This window comes from Phacochoerus africanus, chromosome 8 (genome assembly GCF_016906955.1).
Source record: "Phacochoerus africanus isolate WHEZ1 chromosome 8, ROS_Pafr_v1, whole genome shotgun sequence".
NCBI classification, from domain to species: domain Eukaryota; kingdom Metazoa; phylum Chordata; class Mammalia; order Artiodactyla; family Suidae; genus Phacochoerus; species Phacochoerus africanus.
In genome coordinates this window covers 7,878,510-7,900,379 of record NC_062551.1, presented here as the reverse complement: position 1 = coordinate 7,900,379, position 21,870 = coordinate 7,878,510, and the positions used below count along the sequence as shown (strand labels likewise).

At 46.7% G+C, this 21,870-nt stretch overlaps 1 long non-coding RNA gene across 2 annotated transcripts in view; it reads right to left on the bottom strand.

The window, feature by feature from the left end:
• LOC125133066 (uncharacterized) overlaps nt 1-21,870 on the bottom strand; it is a 351,736-nt gene that overhangs the window by 78,911 nt on the left and 250,955 nt on the right. For both annotated transcript variants that reach the window (XR_007136403.1, XR_007136402.1), the window contains exon 4: nt 242-318. This is a non-coding gene — a long non-coding RNA (uncharacterized LOC125133066). The remainder of the gene's footprint in view (nt 1-241; nt 319-21,870) is intronic.

Sequence of the window (21,870 nt, the reverse complement as noted above, 5' to 3'; positions counted from 1 at the left end):
GGACTACACTCTACCTCATCCTTCAGACCAGGCTCTGTTCACCCTTACATGTCCAGAGCCTCATCAGTGCCCGCGACATGGTGGGCGTCTGGTACAGCTTCCTGTTTTAGCTCAGATGGCTTTACCTCCAGAAGTGTTTTCCCTTTTCCAACGGCCATTTCTCCTATTTGTGTGCCCCTGGAGCACACTACTTAATCCCACGTGCAGTATTCCTTGGTAATTCTTAAAATTTCTCACTTACTTGTCTCTTCTTTCTCTGGGTCACCAGCTTCCGCAGGGCAGAACACATCTTCTTGGTTCACAGGCCAAGCACAGCACCTAAAACAAAATAGGTGATTAGTAAAAACAGGTGGAATAAACAAGCAAATGAACAGAGTATGCAGAGCAAGCATCAAACACATCTTAAGAGCAGCTTCTGGCAACTCCCAAGAGATCTTTGAAAACAATGACCCCACAGCATTTCTCCCCAAACAGGTACAGACGGGAGAGAAGGCCTTCCCAGTGAGAGTATTACACCCTGCACTGCACCTTCTGTAAAGCCCAGATCACCATACTGTCATAATGTGGTGACAGATGAAAACTGCAAAATTAAATTCAAGCTCATCTTGCAGTTTTGTGTTTAGCCTTCTGTTGCCAACCTAGGAGGTGCTTATAAAACAGCTTGAGGATTTCCACTAATACCTTCCCTAAGACAGCATTGTCTTTGGGCAGTCAGGGCTCCACCAAATAGCTGTTGGGGTGTCGGGCGTGTTAAGGAGATAGGGAAGGGGCAGGGAAAACAATGGGATTCCTCTTTCAGTTAGGAGTTCACTTGGCTAGGTAAGTACAATGGTTTCTGAGTGTTCTGATGGCTCCAAATAGAAGAGATGGAAGCATCCCCACCCAGACCTATGTGACTGTACTGTCTTGGTTTGGGGTTTGCTACAACATAGGTTCCATTCTCTCCTCTGCACTTGATCAGGTCCATCCCTCTAGCCTGAGGAGAGAAAGCAGAGTCCATTCCCTTTCCCTCCAGCCTCTGGAGATCCCAGGTTTACATTTGATTTCAAGGAAGAAAACTGTATTACCAAGGTCAGTAGTAGAGTGAATTTCAGTTGACTTTGACAATTCTTTCAAATTTGCTCAAAGTTCCCATCTAAACCATGATTCTAAGGAGCCACTTTAAAGGATGGACTGTGTATAGCGGGGTAGGAGCGAAGGTTAGATGAGCTGTGCTTTAATGCGGTTGGGGAAGAAATGGACAAGACATGATGAAAGGCAGGAGTCCGCCATTGGTTTGATCTGAACCTACGATTTATACTTCTGCAAACGGTTTTCTTCATGTAGAGTTTTAACCGAGGTATAATACACACAGAGAAATATGTTACCACTACCACCGCACAGCTATTTGAATTTGTATCGGCTGAACACCCCCATATAGCCAGCAACCAAATAAATGAAATTACAAGAAAAACAGAAGCTCTGCCCTTGTCCCGTCTTCATCACTGCTCAGCTCCAGGGTAAAACCACCATTGTGACGCCCATCACCCTAGATTAAATCAGCCTGCTTCCAAATAACTCAGCATGGAACCTTCCATATATGGTAAAGAATTTCTTTGGTTCCTGACTCCTTTATTTAAGGTAGTATTTGTGAGATTTATGCATATTGTATGAGGCTACTGTTCATTCTTTCTCAGTGCTGTGTAATATCCCGTCGTGTTAATAATATGCTGCCATCAATTTGACTTTTCCATTGCGGGTGACTGTTGGGTCGGTTCCAGTTTGGGGTATTACACAGTATACACCTCGACGAACCCCATGGACGTGTCTTTTCATGACCGTAGATCTGCATTTCTGGAAAAGTACTTGGGAGTGGACGTCCTGGGTCACAGAGGATCTCATGCTCAGCTTTAGACTGATCTAAACTTAAATCCACTTTTCCGGTTTTTGGTTTTGTCATCAGAAACAAGTCACTTAAGATTTCTGAGCCTATTTCTGCAGCAGTGGTTGAAGAATTTTTACACTGCAAACTTGTTTCAAGGATAAGATCAAGCAGTATAAAGTATCTGGCATAGTTTGGACATTTAAGTGATATTTTTCCCCAAAGATGATCGGTAAATATTTTGTGCACTCCATCTTTCCAGCTTTTCGGGAAGGCTGGTTGGAACTGCGTGATGGGAGTGCTGGCCAGTGGGCTATGAGTAGAAACGGGGTTGGGGAAGAAACCCTGCTTCTGGACCCTCAAGCCACCTTCCAGCACTCTCCTCCCCCTGCTGGAGAAGCAAGTGTTTGAGTCACAGTGCCACAGGAGGAAAAGAGCTCCCTAGGGTCCCTGAGTGACAGCATGGAGTAGAAACTCCATCACTGGACATGGAGCATGAGCAGGAAACTTCTGCAGTTAAGTCATTGATATTTCTAGGGTACACTGTTAGCGCCACACACCATGGACAGATAAACACAGTACTCAAGAGATGGGGTTTGGCTCTACCCCTATGAAACCATTAGAATTTTCCTCTGAAGAGTTATATGACTCAACACAGGCAACACACAGTACTTCGTTGTTCAATGGCAAGGAAATCTTTTCTTGCTGGGACTAAACAGAAAACACTGAAACTGATCTGCTAGAATATGTTAATTGAAGATTCTCGCTTCTCTGTTGAGAAACCAGATTGTAATTCCAAATTGCATCTGATATATCCCAAACAGAGCAATGCCTTCACAAAGAGAGGGCCCTTGGTGATTATTAGCTTAAAAAAATAAAATCCTCTCCCACCAGGTTCAAAGCCAGCCTCATTCTTTTGTTCCTATAAAGACTTTCTTTCTTCATGTTCCCTGGTGTCTACACGGCCTATGAGCTTTCTCCTAATGATTAAACTCCTAAAAATACTACAAAGAATGCTTAATAAGGCTTTTGTGTTTTCCTGGTTGCTATAGAGACTGTTTGGTGTAGGATTTTAAGTACGTGTAAATATGTATTTTGGACAGTATTTAAAAACACACATAATTTACCCAGTCATAACAGCTACTTCAGAGTGGTGCAGTTCAGTGCGATAAGTCGTATGTAAAGCATTTTAGAGTGTGTTATTTATAGTTATTTACTTAATAGCCTACAACAGTTTCTTCCATTGTGTAAAGGAAATAGGCATTTACCCTGTTATAACAATGAGTATCATTTACTCCATTGCAGCAATTGATAGTTTTGAGTCTCGCGCAGGCTAGTGAATATACAATTGGTCTATACTGTTGATGCAGGAAGGGAAGGAAACCGAGTTGACGGAGAGTTACTAGGAAAACAAAGGGTCCCCCTAACAGAGTCTCGAGCTCATTAGGGAAGTTGTTGACTGTGCTACTCTGGCAAGAGAGGAACCCCCTGGAAAGAGGCCACTATCTGCTTTGAAGGCACCCCCAGGGATGCACCCAAGGGTGGAATAACACCAATAATAATAGCAACCACAATTAAGAGTTACTGAGCAAACCTGGCCACAGGCATGGTGCTTTTCTCATATTCATGATCCCATTTAATTCTCACAGTACAGTGACTCTATGAGATGGGTACTGTTATTATCTTCAATCGTCAGATAAGGATACTGAGGCAGAGAGGTTACATAACTCAGCCAAAATGATCGAGAAACCAGTAGATGGTGCACCCAGCAGTGGCATCCAGGTCTGTCTCACTCCAAAGCCTGCACCCTTAAGTGTTGCTCTGTACCACTCACGTTCTGCCAGGGAGTTCGTGAGCCACAGAGGGGTTAGTTCTTAAATACACACACACACTTTCCAAACACGCATAGCTTTTGGCAATGGTCAGTTCTATTAGCCAAAGAATAAGATGTGATGACAGCCATTGATCTCCACTGCTCAGATCCTATACACGTGCCAGCTTTTAAACCTCCCCACACTGGCAGGGGATGGACTCCTTACCCCTTTGTTCAGCTGAGGAAGCTGACCCTCTCTGTCCAGGCCTGGCCAACACCCCATAGCATGTATGCAGCAGAAGCAACACTCAAGATCAGATTGGGCACATCTCAAAATACCTGACAAAAAAACTCCTCGTTATTGGAACGCGCAGATACATGTAATGCAGTGCTTCTCAACAGTGGGGCCATTTGTCTCCCAGGGGACATGTGGCAATTCCTGGGGACATCTGTGGTTGTCCCGGTTGGGGGGAATGCTACTGGCATCTAATAGGGAGAAACCATGGATGCTGCCAAACATCCAACCAAACACACGACAGCCTCTGCAACAAAAACACATCTGACCCCAAGTGTCAACAGCACCACAGTTGAGAATCCTTGATTTAATATAAATAAATAGAGTCCAAGAGCAACTGGGTGATATTATATCAGTTGGAGTTAAATTGATTAATTAAATAATACTGGTTACTCATTTATCAGCTTAGTTGAAAAATGAACTGTAAGATTCAGGATTTAAAAACTTTGAATACTCAACTTGTCATCATGTACCATATTGTTCTAGAAAGGTACCTAAGATATTCTTATACACCAAAACATGTTCAATAAAACCTAGGCTCAGGATGCACCTTCCAGCAGCTGAGATGATACGGTAAGAGACTCTGACCTCATTTATAAAGAGGAAAACCAAGAAGGTTTAGCTGGACAGTAACAGTGATGAAAGATTATCTGCATCATTTACTAAAATATTTGTCTTTCCAATTACAGTAGCTACCGCATGGTCAAAGCTCAGTCTCACTCTTTTGTTGACTGTGGAATACATGCCTCTTCATTCCATAGCTGAGTGAGATATTCCAGAAGAACCAGAATGGCTTCTGGTGAATCCAACCACCCCATCTTTCTCCTTTCCCATCTTCTCTTTTTATCCTTCATGATTATATGTTCATGGACTCGATCAGTCAGCAAACAAGTATCTACTGCATATGCATTCCTACAGGGACCTCTCCTGGAATCTCTGCTGGTGGCATCACCTCAGTTCCTGATTCAGTGGAAAGGGTACATCCTTTCTGCAAAACACATTGAAGCTTCCTAAGGACAGGACCTTTCTCTGCCCCATGCAGCTCTGTGTCCTTGAATGTATCCTGTTCCAGGATGGTGTCTGATATAGAGGAGATGCTCACTAAGTATTTGTGGACTAACTGAATACATTCTAGGATACTTAATAGAATATTCATATTCTACGCTGATGAAAAGATGAAAAAAACTAAGGAAACAGGAATAAAATTCAAGGTGATCCAGAGCGCTTAGAAACTGCAAACATTATGGTAAAGCCAATTCTGGACAAAGTGTTTGGCTGGTATACACAGGTACAAGCCACATCCACAGCAGGGGGGTTGGAAAGGCATTAGGGAAGCAGAGGTCCAGAGAAGTCCTCAGGGTGAGGACACCCATGAACTCTTCTATGGGCTAGATGCTTGGTCCACCTCTTGCCATCATGGGGCCTCTTCTGGGACCCCAGCCTTGTGTGTTTTCACTCTTTTAGCTATTTATCCTTTATCCCCTACTGGGCCCAACCTTCTCTCTTCCATAATGAGCTGTTAGAAATATGAGCTTAGATTCCCTGGAGCCCTTCCCCTAGGGGATCCTGGACTTTAAGATTCACCCTTCAGATGTGAACATAAACAGAACTACCCTTCATGGAGCACTTTGCAGGTGTCAGACCCTGAGTTAAGCAGTTGACAGCTCTTACATCACAACCTTAATCTTAATTAAGCCCCACAAGGAGGGTGCAGCTATTCCCATTCTGTAGTTGAGGCAACGGAGGAGTAGATAGTTTGCATAATGGCTAATTGCTTTGGGCTTTTCAAAAATGGATTCTAAAGAGAGGGTGCCAAGTTTCTGGGTGGGAACTCAAGCGAAGAGACTGGCAAGGATCTTAAATTTTAAGGTGAGTCCTTCATGTCATCACTGGCCTAGCTCCAGGTCCAGCCATGCAGCTTTGCTAGGCTTTTCAAGTAAGAAAAGAGGAAGGTGCGAAAAAACTTGGGGAAAATTAACCAAGCCAGGAGAGCTGTGATAGGAAGAAATCAACTGTGTCAAGCACTGAGTCCGAGAGGATTTCAGGAGCTGCTGTAATATTTAGCTAGCATCAAGATCCTGCTGGTCTGCTCCAGGGGAAGGATATACCAACAGAGTCATCAGTGAAGCAGTGCCTCAAATCAGATAGGTGCTCAAGCATCACGGTGAGATTTATCCAAATCTTGGAGAGCGCTGCAGGTTACACGGCCCTGCCCTGGACACCCAGGCTGTCTTGAATTAGGTGGGGGGGTCAAGACTGCAGCCATGGGATGGGTACAGGTCGAGGCTCCACTCACAGCATTGAACTGGAAGGACGTCAGGTCGGTCTCCATATACCCCCATCCATGGAAAAGGGGGGAACGGGAAGCATTTATTTGACAAATAGTTAATGAGATTTTTCTCTTTTATTTTTTTTAATACTTTGATTTTTTTTTTTCATTATAGCTGGTTTAGAGAGTTCTGTCAATTTCCTCCTGCACAGCAAGGTGACCCAGTTATACATACATGAATACATTCTTTTTTCTCACATGATCATGTTCCATCATAAGTGACTAGACAAAGTTCCCAGGGCTATACAGCAGCATCTCAATGCCTATCCATTCCATAGGCAGTAGTCTACATCGATTAATCCCAAGTTTTTCTATGTTCTAGGCACTGGAGATAGAGTTGCAGGCAAGAAAGAGGTGACACCTTCACCAAGTTTATGGTCCAGCAAGACAGAGAGATGAGATACAGATAAGCCCCCCTGCTTGGCCCTCCTACAATATGTTCCAAATAAAGGGCTGCTGGTTTTCCACGATTTTCTGACTCAAGATGTGGTCCACGGGTAGCGGCAGCACCTGGGAGCTTATCAGAAAAACAGCATCCCAAGCCTCACGGTAGACCTCCTGAATCAGAATCTGCCTTTGGCAAGATCCCAAGACACCTATGTGCTCAGGCAAGTTTGAGACGCAGTGCTCTGCAAGCCTTCCTTCCCGAGTGGGATCTTTGGTTGTTCCATCAGGCACGTGGGGTCTGTCACTTCCTGCCACAGACGCCCTCAGAGATAGCAAGGGTACACCAGAATCGGCAGAGACCAGGCAAAGGGGAAGCAAAGTGTATTCTCAAGAGCTCCTGGAAATAATTACCGTTCTCTTAATAATAAATGAATAGGCTGCAGTCCCAGAACACATTGAGAACAAAGCAAAACACATCGATATAAAATCCAGCAAATAAAACAATCAATTTAAAATAGATTTCTCTAAATGGTTTGCCTGCTTAGGCTAAGAGCCCCGCCTCTGGACTCCCAGGGCGTGCTGGGCTTATTTCTGCCTCAGCCCTCATTTGTGATCTTGAAAGTTGCTGTGTCTGTGTTTGCCTCCCATTCTAGACTCTTTGAGTTCTTTGAGGGCCCTCTCTCCTGAGAAGAGTTTTTAAAAGGGTCCTAGCATGAAAAAAAAAAAAAAAAAAAAAAGTTCAGAGCCAGTGGTAAAAGACTGACAAAACAGTCTTCTTTGTGAAATATTTTCAACAGAAGAGTAACCCATGCAGTTCTAAATTCCTTCACAAGTATGAGCTGGATGGTCCACCCCCCCCATGCTGTGGCCGCCCCTCCACCCACCCCCACATCAAGTTGTGGATTCTCAGGGCCTCACGTCAGCCATTAGCATTTGCCAGCCCAGCGGCTGGAGGCTGTCCTCCTCTAAGACCTTCTGAATGTTCACTACAGACAAAAGATGATACTTGTGGATCTCTGCCCTTCAGCAATGCCCTTCCACACCGACTCTGGACTTCCATCGCAGATGGGATGGAAAAAAGAACATAAGTGGAAGCTCAGTGGGCCGCTTTCGCTTTCTCTCAGTGTTGTGTCTTCAGCTTGAGAACAAGCCAGGACTGGCCTGCTGGAAGATGAAAAAAAACTAAAGAAGCGGGGGCCAGAACACGGAGAGCCTGGTCGAGATCAGCAAAGCTGCCTAACCAACCCACCCTTGACCTCGGCTCAAACTAATAATTATCTGCAAATTCACAGCTGAGTACCTGTGCACTGCTTTTCACTCACCAGATTTTCTGTTGTTACACAGCAATAGCTAACTGCTGCAGGACACTCAGCAGAAGCAGCTTCCATTCGGCAAGCATTTAATTCCTTTGACACATAGATCCTCTTTGCATCTGAAATCCCTGCTCATGCTGATTGGGCTTTAGGTACGGTTTGGGGTGGGGGGTGGGGGGGACAAAACCAAACCAAACAAACAAACAAAAAAAACCCTTATGGTAACGGACCATCATTCCTTCAAGCATGACCCCATTTTGGTGACACGGAAAAGTCACTTAGAAGCTACACTCAGTCAAGAAATGATCTCCAAAGACTACTGAAAACAGGAACATTTTTAAGGTCAGTCTTGTTTCTTATGGTCAATGGAGGATCACTGTGTAAATTAAAGCCTGTGGTGGCTATGAGGAGTAGAAGACGAATCATACTAATTTAAACAATTAAAAGGGGGAATTAATTAAAGATGCATTTATCAGAACTCTTCTTGTAAAGGATTGGAAGCAGAAGTCAAACAAGCCAAAAATAAGGCCACAATGGCCCACGTGACTGAGAAATCATTCTCAGAGGGCGGTTGAGATACAATGATCCTAGGCTCTGATGCTGTCACTTGGAAGCCCTGAGAAAGAGTAGTTTTGCACCACAGTTCTGGCTCACAACTCCCAGGAAGGCCTTGGGTGGACCGGACTTGGTCCAACCAAGGCTGAACCAATCACAACACGCAGAAAGGTGGTGCGCTCTGATTGGCCAGGACTGGTCAGGGGGCCAATCAGCAAGGCCGGCCTTTCCTGAGCCACACAGAATGGGAGAGGAGGCTCTTTCCCCGAACAGGAGTTCCAGGTAAATTACACAGCTCTGCTCCGAACCAGCCAGGTGACTTTCTAGAAATGATATGACTTCTCCGAGGATTTCTTTTCTCAGTTCCAGTTCTCAGCAGAGATTAGAAAGTCTGCCCTGGAAAGTGGCTGCAAGGAATCTGTAAAGCTCTACATAGAAGCAAGTTCTAATGCCACCACGACTGCTACTACTGTTACTACATTCGATAACAACATATCATGTGGGGCTCGCTTTGGTCAATAATCAAAGCAACCATGAAAGCCAAGTCTCGCTTTCAAAGCCTTTGAACCCAGCTTAGTGGCCTTAAGTCAGAGAAGCCGGCTGTGCCCTCCTCCCAAGTTTCCGTTCAGTCTCTTTGTTCCTTTATCACTGCCTCTTTCTGTCTTTGTCCCTCCCTGCCTCTCCCCAGCCTCTCTAGTCAGTGTCTGGCTCATACCTATCCTCTCTTTGTTCCCACTCTGCCCCCTTCTCCCAGGTCCCTTGCGAGCCCCACACCCCCACACTCCCTAGTGGCCGGACACTGGTAATCCTCCCTCCCTTCTACCGCCAGCAGGACTGTCCTGTGCTTCCTTTTCCCTGTCACAAACAGCTGCGTCCTGTCTTGACAGCTTAAACAAACACATTTTAAAAGGCAGCTCGTGCCAACCTCTGGGTGCTCCAGCCAGTGTTGCCGGCTGATGCCCTGCAAGAGTAAGGGTTCACCTGGCTTGCCAAACCTGAGGCGTCTTTGTGGCACAAAAGCCCCAAAGGGGCCACCTGCCTGCTGTCATCCAGCCAAAGGTCTCCTCCACCCCCCTGGACACCTGAGGAGCAGAAGCGCTAAAGCAGGAGCCCTGCTATTTGTTAGCAGTGGGCCATCAGGGAGTTTCCAAGCTTGGCTTTGATGAAACTGAAAAGGTTGAATCATTAAACGTTTGGAGAATGTGAAGCTGGCGCCCGGCCCTGTGTTTTCTGTAATATCAATTATTCCCGGAGACGGCTGCTGCTTGCTGCGCTGGGAGGAGCTCAGAGAGAGGGAAGGGTCGCTTGCTCACCTCCAAGCTGCAGGAGTGCCACTGCCAGGGTGAGCGACGAGGTGGGGGGTCTGGAGAAAGATGTAAGGGGCAGGGGAGGGGCCACCCAGCCTGGAGGGGGTGCAGTGGGAGGAAGGGAGATGAAGAGAGAGCAGATAACCCTGTAATTGCTGTCGACTGCTCCTCTGTAACTGATCAGACAGACACCCCGCCGGAGAAGCACCTATTATGTGGACAGAGCCTGCCTGTAAATGACCGCGCTCCGAGCACATCTCTGGAAGGAAGGAATAATTGCTAGTTCTGTCCCAGGAAACTTTGTCTCAGTGCACACCTTCAATTTCTGCCTGTGTACACATCTCCCAGCTGTAGTCAGGCTCCTCTGAAAGCCAGAATTCTACCTCCAACCCTGTTTTTGCCATCTCCTCTGTGATGCATCAAAGGAACTTGGACTCGGCGTGCCTAAGGTGACACCCAAGCTCCGCCGCACGCACCTGGCCCCTGGTCTCTCTCAGGAACTGGTCCCATTTGCCTGGTGCCCAAACCAGTCCCCGGGCAAAATCCTGACCATCTCTGCTTCCCAAGCCTCCTCATCTCATCCCTCCCAGGGTCCAACAATTCACCCCCCGAAACAAGTCTCCAGCACATTCTGCCACTTCTCTGCCACGACCACTCCTCTACCCCAATGCAACAGCCACTAGGCTGGGCTCTGCCGCCCCCCCCCCCCCCCGCCCCCGCCACCACCGGCCAAAGGTGGCAGCTCCTCATTGCTGCTGGAAGCTGAGAAACCACACGAAGCAGAGTCCAGAACGTGGAGAGCCCGGTCAAGATCAGCAAAGCTGGCTGACCTAACCTACACTTGACCTTGGAGAAATAGGTGAGCTCTACCAAGGCCACCTCTCCATGTAGTCAGAACGACCCTTTCAAGATGCAGATCTGATCGTGGCACCCTGCTGCCTGCTCAGAACTCTGCAATTACACTGAGGATAATGACCCAGAAATCTTGAAAAAGTCCTAGCAGGCGTGCTCTGACCCTCCCTCAGTTCCCTGAATATACCAAGCTCCTGTTTATATATTTTGCCCCTACCATGCTAAACTCTCCTCTACAATCTCTGCCAGTCTATCCTCTTGCTGCAGTTTACATCATAGGTAATACATTTGATTTGTAAAGCAAAATTCCAAAAATGCATACAGAATCAATTTTCTGCATCACTCTGTCCTCCAACCATTCGGTTCCCTCTTCATACTCCATCCCCACCTCCAGATACTTTCTTAGATTTTAAAGTATATTCGAACACATCCACACGTATACCATCCTCTTCCCTGTGTTACACAAAGGGCAGCACGGTATATACACAGCTCTGTGCCCAATATACCTTAACGTTCATTCTATTTCAGGTCACAAACCAATGCCTCATTTTTCTTGGACACACCCATGGGACGTGGAAGTTCCAGGACCAGGGATTGAATCCTCACTACAGGAGTGACCTGAGCCACAGTACTGACAACACCAGATCCTTAACCACTAGGCCACCAGGGAACTCTGATGCCTCATTTTTTATGGCTGCATAGTATTCCACCCTATGGCTGCCCCATAATTTATGTAAACCATTCCCCACTCACAAAGCCATATGTTCTTTATCTCTCTCTTTCCCTATTTTAAACAATACTGCAGCCAATAATACTGTACATATAGTACTGGGAGCAAGTTTAGCTAAGGGATAAAATCCCCAAAGAGGAACAGCCAGGCCTAAATGACTGCATACTTGCAATTTTTGGATAAATGTTGCTAAATTGCCCTCCGTGGGAGGTTTTAAATGACTCTCCTACTCACAAGAGCCTGTTCTTCGCATCCTTAGGAAAAGACTGCTTTTTTTTTTTTTGTCACTCTGGGAGGTGAAAAATGGATTCTATGAGATACTTTTAAATGCAAGACTTAATAATTCCCCAGTGTGATGCTTGCACTAATGTTATCTCAGCAGCACCCCAGGGATGTAAGTGAAGCTGCTTGTGGCCAGAGACAACTGGGCTTAGGACACCCAGACCCAGGTACCCAGTGGCCTTGGGCATCCACATCCCAGCCACCTGGATGTGGCACTAGTTAGGAAACTAGGATTTCTAGGAGAAAAGAATGGTTTTGCCTCACTTCTATCACTTAAAAAAACGGGTCATTCATCCTGTTAACACCACAGGGTATTTGGGGGCCGGTGAATTAGCTGGAGGAACAAGGGAACAGAGGAGAAAAGAAAGAAAAGACACTTGGGTCTGGATTATAAAGAAAAAAATGGCTTTCCCACACTGTGTGTGCTCAGTTACAACCTGACCCTCAGCTACTTAACAAAGTGTTGAGTGGGAGGCTAAGGAGATAGGCTCAGATGAGGGTCAGAGGTCGGGGTGAATAAGACCACAGACTGGGATTCAACAGCCTTGCACAAGCGCCACCTCTAACCCTAGGAGTTACATGGCCTCTCTCTGGGACCCAGTCTCTCCCTTTGTCACAGAGGGGATAATGATTTCCAAGGGTCGTCGGGAGGATTAAATTACATCAGCTTTGCAGGCATGCAGAGCACTGTGCCTGGTACCCCAAGTAAATGGTATTTATTATTCCATAATAAGAATAATGATCATTATTATTTGATGGCAACAGACTCTAAGCTACAACTCACTCAACAGCTTAAGGTATGGGCGTTGGGTCAGGGAACTGGCTGTCTTCCTGGGGTGTCGCTTCACTCGTTGCCCATCATGGGTAATTTTCTGTTTCCTCATCTATCAAATGGGGATAACAGGAAACTCACATGACCTTACAAGGGTAAGATGAGATAACGTAAAGACGAGAGTGCTTAGCACATAAGAGACCCCTCAATAAGCAGTAGCATCCTTTTCAAACTCGGCATCTTGCAGGGAGTCGGGCTCGAGGGAAGTGCGAAGAAATGTTTGTTAGTTTTTGTTAGGTTTTTTGTTGTTGTTGTTGTTGTTGTTTTTGCTCAGAGGAGTTGATCTAGCTTCCTCTGCAGAGGCACCCCACCACCCCTGACAACAAGAAGCTCTGCAGCTTCTTCCTTTCTGGCAGGTCACTGCTCTGGGCCAAATGCAATCTGCAGCCATGGGCCCCAAGCCCTTCCCAACCAGCTGGAGAAGCCAGAGCTCTAATTCACTCTGAAAGGGTTTCAGCGCCACCCCTGTGAGGTCCTTAAATGTTTTATGAGCTCCCTGAAATGCTCAGATAATTAAAAACACTTTCTTAATTTAATAGCTTGGCTTAATGCAACCAAAACTTTATGTTTTATTTGGAAAGGGGTGAACATCCCAGTCATACTTATTAATATTTTTAAGGGTATGGCCAACTGTGTCCAGGAATTGAGGGAAATCACTGCTTGAAGCGGGGAAATGGGCTTTTCTGAGTCTGTGACAAGTCCTGGGCTTATTAGAGCTCATTACATCCAGGAAGCCTGAAAACCTAAATTAGCAATCATCACATATGACGTGGCAGCCTGTTATTAAGGAGGCCACTTATTATAGAAACACGGAATTATCAATTAAAAAGTAGTCCACCCAGGCCCCCAAGGTCCAATAGGATTACCTGTGCCATCCAGGCAGTCATCTCAAAGGGTAACATGGAGAGAAGACTCCTCGGAAAACAACTTTTTCTGTCAGGTCAAATAAGAATGATCCTCTTAGGAGAAAAATTCTGTAATCCAAAAGGTCTGATGCAAACCCAAATGGTTCTGGGGGATGGAGGTATCAGCCAAGGCCAAGTGTACCAAGGATTATGGGTACGCGGTATCTAGGCAGTGGGATTCCTTAGAGAGGTCTGCTTGCTTTTTTCCAGGGTGGCCACATGGTACACCACGATGAACTTGGACTTCAAGGTCAGATGCAGTGGTGCGCTGGAACTCGCTCACATGGCTCAGAACAGACTGTACGCATCCCCCCTCAGCTCCATGGTCAATGGTTCCTAGCTTGAAATCAGCCATGGTGAGAGTATGTACACCCTGGAGATAGGCAAACACTGCAAACCAGTGCTTTATCTTCTCTTCAAGAGCCGATTATTCAACAGTAACCAGCATCACACTGGATGGGGGTTCAATCCTCGCTAGTCCATTGTGACTGAGCTCATGGGCACTTTATTTCACTTTCCTGAACCTTAGTTTCCCTGACTATTAAAAATGGAGGTGAAGCACTTTCCATGCCATGTGGCTTCATTTTTTGCCTCCACACCACTTATCCCTACCTGATATTACAGTAAACCTCATCTGTTCAAGTTGTTGCTCCTGTGCTGTTGTTGTCATGTCTTTCTCCGTAAAGCTTCTTCATTCCTCCAGAAATGTGTATTGAACACCCACTATGTCCCAGACACTGATCCAGACAATAGGATGCAGCAGTGAACAAAATAGACCAAAATCTCTACCCCTGTAGAATAAACAAACAGTAAACAAACGTATAAAGGGTGTGTACCCCAGATGGGGCTAAGCGCCAAACAAAGAATCAAGTAAGGCAGGGAAGAGCACATGGTGAGATCAAAGCAGGTGCTGTGGTTTTTGTTTTTGTTTTTGTTTTTTTTTTGTCTTTTTGCCATTTCTTGGGCCGCTCCTGCGGCATATGGAGGTTCCCAGGCTAGGGTCGAATCAGAGCTGTAGCTGCCAGCCTACGCCAGAGCCACAGAAACGCGAGATCCGAGCCACGTCTGCAACCTACACCACAGCTCACAGCAACGCCGGATCCTTAACCCACTGAGCAACGCCAGGGATTGAACCTGCAACCTCATGGTTCCCAGTCGGATTTGCTAACCACTGCGCCACGATGGGAACTCCAGGTGCTGTGGTTTTAACGAGGGTACCAACGAAGCATCACCGAGGTGACATGTGAGAAAAGAACCACGCAGTAGGAAAAAAAAAAAAAAAGTATTGGGAAAATAAAAAAATAATTGAAAAAACCTCACAAAAACAAAATTAAGTAAAAACACCAAAAAAAAAAAAAACCACACAAAAAACCTGCAAGTGGCAAGGTGATGAGCCACATGGAGAGGAGCGTGCCGGACAGAAGGAGGAAGAGGCGGGCAGGCAGGACTGTGTGGAGTGTGTGAGAAACACACCGCAGGGAGCACTGTGGTTGGAGCAGAGGGATGAAGGGCAAGGGCAGTACCCGATAACGTAAGAATGGCAACAGGGACCAGAGGCCACAGGGCATCGTACGACCAACAGAACTTTCTGCAGGAATGGCAGAAAGGGCAATGCTGTTCTCGACGCCAGCCGCCAGCCACACATGCCCACGGGGCACCTGCGCTGTGGCCAGAACAACCGAGGGATGCGCACTCTCCATTTTTAATTTTATTTAATTGCAAATCATTTTAACTGAAAAAGCCCACATGTGGCTAGTGGCTGGTGTTCCCCAACAGCTCAGTTACAGACCAGACCACGGTTAATGATTTTGGCTTGTGCTCTGTGTGAGATGAAGAGCCGCTGAGGAGGCTGGACAAAGCAGGGGTGCGCGACCTGCCTGAGCCTGTGAGGCTGCCTCTGACTGCTCTGCAGAGAATAAACTGCAGGCAGGGCCGTGGAGGGAGCTGGTGCAAACACCTCGCAGGACTCGCAGACGGCACCCCGATGAAAGGGACGGGACTGTGCCCTCTCCTCTAGTCCCGGTTCCTCGCGCACCTATTAGGACACATTAGAGATTTAATAATTTGGGGGGGGGGTTTGAAATGAATTAAGAAAATAAACTCATTATTGGTTGGAAGTTATTTCTGCTTTGCCTCAATTTTATGGCTTAGCGATGACACATGGATCAGCTTCTCTGTGGGATTAAGTAGATAAGAATTTTGCTGAGAATAAATATCATTCAATACAATCAATATACCTCCAAGTTTATTCCACAGACCTGAGTTTCATGGAATGTTAATGAGTGCTAAATATTAAAAGATAGACAGATTAAAAAGTTCTAGGAAGGAAAAAATTGGGGAAATGCTGCCTTAAGCAAAATAAAAATGCCTTTACTGCACTATCAATGCCTTTAATATACTAATATAAATTGGGTGGCTCCAACAGGGGATAAACACGTAGGATGTATTATCCACCTGTTTTTGACAATGGATCCCCCCGTCTTGCCTTAGTTGAGCATCTGGCCCAGTGGATGTTCAGCAGGGCGCTCCTTAGGAAATACTGTGTTTGAGTGCTGAGTCATAGAAAGCGAAGCTGAAGGTAGGCTGCCACCCCCAGTCATCCTGGAACATATCACCCGTAGTATCGTCTCTGTAGGATTTAACCCTGTCTCGCACTACCGCCTTTATTTATGTGTTGACTTGCTCATATGAAACTCATGAGAGTTGAGGGTCTCGGCTGTCCTGTTCACAGATGTCCCTCGCTGCCTAGCACAGCGGAAGGCACCAACATTAACCAAAAGAGGAAGCTGGAATCTGTGATCCCTGATACCCTAGGACTGTGGGGAACAACACGTAGCCAGGCTCCGAAAAAACAAAGGAGAACCTGGCCCAGCCACTGCTTTCCAGTTCCTCACTATGAGTCTGAGTTAAACAGGGATGCTTGAGAAGCAAACTGATGAGAAAGCGCAGAATTGGACCATGAGCGCCCGGACACAGATGCTGCAGGAATTCAGGTCCACCCATCACAGGGGCTGGGCGGGTCAAGGGAGTCTTTGGAAGAGGGGTGACGTGGGTCAAGCTTGGCAGTGAGGGCCACGCTAGCACAACAAATGGTGTTTGCCCCACACAGAGCAGCGGACGTGCAGGAGGATGGAGGCCAGGGTCCCTGCGGTGTGGACAGACGGCAAGCTCAGCTCTCTGCGCAAAGTAGTGGCCAAAGGGGTCTGGAGTGACTCAAAGGGCAGCAGTACAAACAGCCCATGCTAGTTGAGGGCATGTCCTCGGCATTTTGCCAGGGTCGTCTAGCTCACGTAACTCTCCCTGAAACCAAAAGGATGGACGTTAGGCCACTTCTACGGATGAGGAAGCTGAGTCTGGAGGAGGAGTCAGACAGTCTTAATTAGCCACCATGAATACTGCCTCCTGAAATCATTAGAGGTCTTCAGTGGCGATCTATGCTTCTATAAATACTGCCATGCAGGAGACAGAGGCGGAAAGCATCTCCAACTTGGGATTTCAGGGTTGGAAAGACCTACCTGTGCTGGTCAGGGGCGTAGAAGGGCTCAAGGAAGTTTTCACAAAGCAGGTGACATTTTAGCAACATTTTCAAGCAAGGATGTCTCCCCCAGGCAAAAAGGATGGAAGGGTGAGGGCTGAGGCTCACAGGCAGGGACCTGGCAGGGGCAAAAACAGGGATGCGGGGGGCAGGGGACGGCATGTGTGTTCAGCATCACGGGCAAAAGCCAACCTCTCCCAATTCACATTTGAGTGAAGGTTGGAATATTCAAATCGATGTGTAAAAAAGCAATGACTGCCAGACCTCTCGGGAGTCATAAAAAAATTATTTCTGTAGAATGTTCTGGCAACAAAAAGCCAATTAAAACCCCAGGAGTCGGTGACTGAGCATACAAAAACTAAATCCTTCTGAGGCCACATGGCCTCTCCTCGGGTTCTTTCTCCTCATTGATCGCATTTAATTGGAAGAAGTGGCCATGGGTAGAGCGACGGTGAGAGCATGGATCTCACTTAAAATGGGCCCCACAATAATTATTGACTGTACCTTCTATAATAAGCCCTATAATTTATCGCTCCAGTTTCGCTTCCTGGGTCTCATATCAATACCCCGCACGTGCAGCAGTAGAAGGGGACGAAGCGTCGGGCAGTGGGCACAGACTTAGTTAACGCTTTGTCCCTGACAGTCACTCTCTTTGCGGTGGAGGAGCCACAATCAGCAGCCCAAACAGCCCCCTCGCTGGGATAAAAATGGCATAGGGGAGAAGAGGGCGACAGAGCCTTTGATTGCTGTTTCTGCCACATGTGAACCGTCTCTGACTCCCATCTCTGAAACAGGAGCACTATGTTTCAAGGTTGCTGAAAAAATCACAATCGATAGAGCATGTAAAGAACTTGACTCCAGATCCAGGTAGTAAGTGTTCGATACAGGCTTGTTTCCCGACTTTACGCTGTCACAGGTGGGAGGGATCGCCAGTGGTCCCTGCGGAGGGCTTGTCCCACAGCCTGCTCTGGGATGGGGAGAAAGGACACACCGCATGGAGAAGACGTGCCTTTGGCTAGAAGGGGGCCTGGGGTCTAGCTGAGGGCACAGGTGGCACAGACATGATACAATTAGAGAGAGGACAGCTTTCTTTCAAAGCGGGCTTCTCGGGGGTAAAGGAATTTGAAGGATGCAGGAGGGACGGCTTCCACAGAGAGGTGAGACTCAGAGGATCATCAGGATTTGGGGCAGTGGAGGGTGAGGGAAGGAAAACATCATGAGCGAAGATGCCAAGTGGAGCTGGTCTTCAGGTCACTGACAACCCTTAACTATCACACCTGTGCCTATTCAAGCTTTACTTCTCAAACAGGTAAAGGAGTGGGTTCCAGAAAATGCGCGGAAGGCACAGGATTGGACAACAGAAAGGATTCCTCTGACGTTAAAGTGGTATCTGCCTGGTGGGTGAACCGCTCTTGACTGCAGATGTATGAGCACGGCTCTCTGAGATGGTGCAATTAACCTTTGCATCTTCACATACACATTACTCGTTCTAATGGAGCAAAATCTAAAGCTGTTCCGTCGTCATGTTGCAGTGATGTTCCAGCCTGAAGCGGGGGGGTTGCGGGGGGGAGGAAAGTTGCCCCCAGACTACTGATCATTTTAATTTTCTTAGTATCCCCAAAGACTGGTCAATATTTAGGAAAGTTATATCTGGGATTTCACGACAGAGTACACATGAAAATGGCTCCTAAGTTTATCTTTTTTTCAAAGCTTTGCATGATTTCAAGAAGAATGCACAGTGGAAGAGAGAAGCCATCCGGTGCTTCTGTGGTTTGTGTTTTGCTAAATGCGAGGCTTAGTAAGAAACTGCTCTGAGAAGGTGAGACGAAGAGACCAATTTAAGTGGGACACAGGCAGTAAAATATTATTAAGTCACAGGCAGATTAGGTAGAGTGGCTGCCAAGTCAAAATGAGAACTGTCCCCTGCAGCTCTACCAGAGATCTTTGCATAGACCCCACCAGCTAAGTCTAGGTCTTTCTCTTGTTCCTGAGTTTCTTTTAATGGGATCATGCCCCAGAACTCACTCTTGATCCCCTTCTCCTTGTAACCAACCAAGCTGTGGCCCCCAAAACACATTCTTGTGACCACAGCATCACTTATCACCACTGCCTGTGCCACCCTGCCCCTATTTCCCACAAACGCCATCAGTTCTGTGACATCCTTGTCCCCTAAGGCTTGAGTTAGCAATACATTTCAAAAAATTCTAGTACCATTCACTGTACCACATGTTCTGGATGTAAGGACCTATCCAATCCTCTCTTTTCTCCATTTACTGAGTAGCTACTATATACAAGGCACTCTCCTGGGGAAGCAAAGCTACAAAGGCAAGACTCCCGACGACAAGCAGCTCAGTTTCCTGAATTGCAGGATACATCTCCAAGGCTTCCAGTGACTCAGTGGGAGAATAGGTTTCTTTATTAAATGATTTGATAACAGTTGAATCCGCTGAGCCTCCTCCAGACCCACTGTGACGTCCTAGGACAATGACTGGGCTCTCCCTTTTTCCCCTTCCCATCTCACCAACCTCCAATTAGTCTGTCAACCTTCACGAGGGAGCTCAAAGGCTTTACTCCGCGTGGGCAGATCAGGCAGGTTTTACTTGTGCCCCCTTACGTGTCACTATCTTGCGGAGTATTTCTTGGGTAGCCTTAATCCCTCTATAGTAAATGGTGTCACTGAAGCCTCTGACCTTTTCCTACTAGACTTGAGTGCCTTGACGCCTAGGCTTTGACTTTTTCATCTCTACAGCCCATGTCTAGTCCAGCGCCTGACTCAACATATGCTTGTTACCTGAGTTACCTGAGTGTGATGAAAGGGTGCGGCTGGTATTGCATGTCCACGCTTCTCTGCGTGGACACACACGTTCGGTCCATTCCTGAAACTTAATGCCCCTCCTATCCAGGTCCAGCTTAAGACTCATTGTTCACATAATACCTTGACCTACCCCCTCCATTCTGGCACTGAGCCAGAACTCCTGGGGAGATCAAGGGCCAGGAATTTTTCCCTTTGAAGGCAAGGCAGCATGCAGGCCAAATCATTCCACTTAGGACCAGATGGTTGCATGTGCCTCTGGAACTGGTCCTTTGCTGTTGTGCATGTATCTGTTCTCTCTTCTCAAAAGAATGTTCTCCTCACGACAAGACCTAATATTGTTGGGTTACTGTTGTTCTTTTACCCAGTGAACCCGTGTTCTAAACGTTTGTTTGGTTGAGGTATTTTGCCCGTTTGAATGTCAAATTGCATGTGATAAGTAAAGACCTCCTGGTTATCCTTTGCTCAGCATGGATAACCAGGATTACTACTCTGAGTTAGTAAAATCCCAGCCCAGATGCTGAAAATTAACTTTTCCTAAGACTGTGACACTATTTCACGGTAAATGCATGAATTATTTCAAGCAGCTGAAATACCCAAAAAAGGTTTTAGAAACCCCAGCAGTACTTTTATAGGACTCCAGCAGTATGTAGAGAGTAGATACACAACCACAACCTGGAAAAAGAAGAGTAATCCTGAGTAACACAAGGAATAATAACAATAAGCACAAGTAACAAAAACTTTGAGTGACACGACTGCCTGTCAACTACATGTCAGGTACTTTTCTTGTCTCAGATCTGCCACTTACTATGTGACTTCTAGCAAAGTCACACGGTCTTTCCATGTCTCGGGATACCATGTATATAAATAGGGGCAATATCCCCTTCTTGTGGAGGTGGGGGTTACAAAGATTTAAAGGACGCAATGAGGTAATAAAGAAACTTTACTTAAGTGCCTGGTATTTTCTGGAACAAGGTCCTCCCAGAAAGTAGTGGCTAGCTATTACTATTTTTCAGACTCCCTCTCCTCTACTCTCTTTTCAGCTTTCTTTTTTGGTCTTTTTAGGATCACACCCACGGCATATGGAAGTGCCCAGGCTAGGGGGTCTTATCAGAGCTACAGCTGCCGGCCTACACCCCAGCCACAGCAATCCCAGATCTGAGCCGCGTGTGCGACCTACACCACAGTTCACAGCAATGCCAGATCCTTAACCCACTGAGTGAGGCCAGGGATCAAACCCGCAGCCTCCCAGTTCCTAGTCAGATTCGTGTCTGCTGCACCACAACAGGAACTCCGCTTCCACTTTCTTGCTGTGTAACAACCTATGGCATTTCAGAGTAGGGAGCACTGGATTTTAAGGAAGAAATTTAATAGGACTGCATGGCCAGGGGAGGGAAGAAGTGAGGCAGGGGAGCTCACTGGTTTCTATAAATCATGCAGAATTTAATTGCAAGCGGTGGTGGTTGCTATGGTTGGAGGACAAAAGAATGGAGGTAGCTCATTACATTGATGTGTCAGTCCTGATCGGGTGAGATTGAGAACTGGAGAGAGGGCCAGCCGAGACTGACCACCCATCACTTAGGCTTAAGAAAATCAATCAGCTGTTGAGGAAGGCTCATGAGGAAGCCATACTGTCCTCTGGACAGAAGCAGGGGTACTAGCCAAAATGGAGCTGCTAAGATGCGTTTGGAATGTTAGTCCCAGTGAAATGTGATATTTCAGACCCCTCGTGGGCTCACACCGAGAGAGAAAAGAGGAAATAAAAAAAGCCAACCAATTAATACTCCACCAACCCAGGTCTGCAGGAGCCTTTGGGGGAAGAAGCCAGAGGCTCCTCGGTTGGTTTAGTCCAAGTCTCCTGGCTCCATCGTAAGTGGAATTTATAGCTGGTTCTAAGGAGTGATGAAACTCCATCCATTCTGATTTTAACCCCATAATACTGTAGCTCCTCACTGGGTCCCCAGCCTTCCCCCTGCCCATTTTATCCCTCGAGGAGATCGGCAGCTACCGGGTCACTGTTTGAACACTCCATGTCAGATGATCTTCAATCACGTCCTGGTCT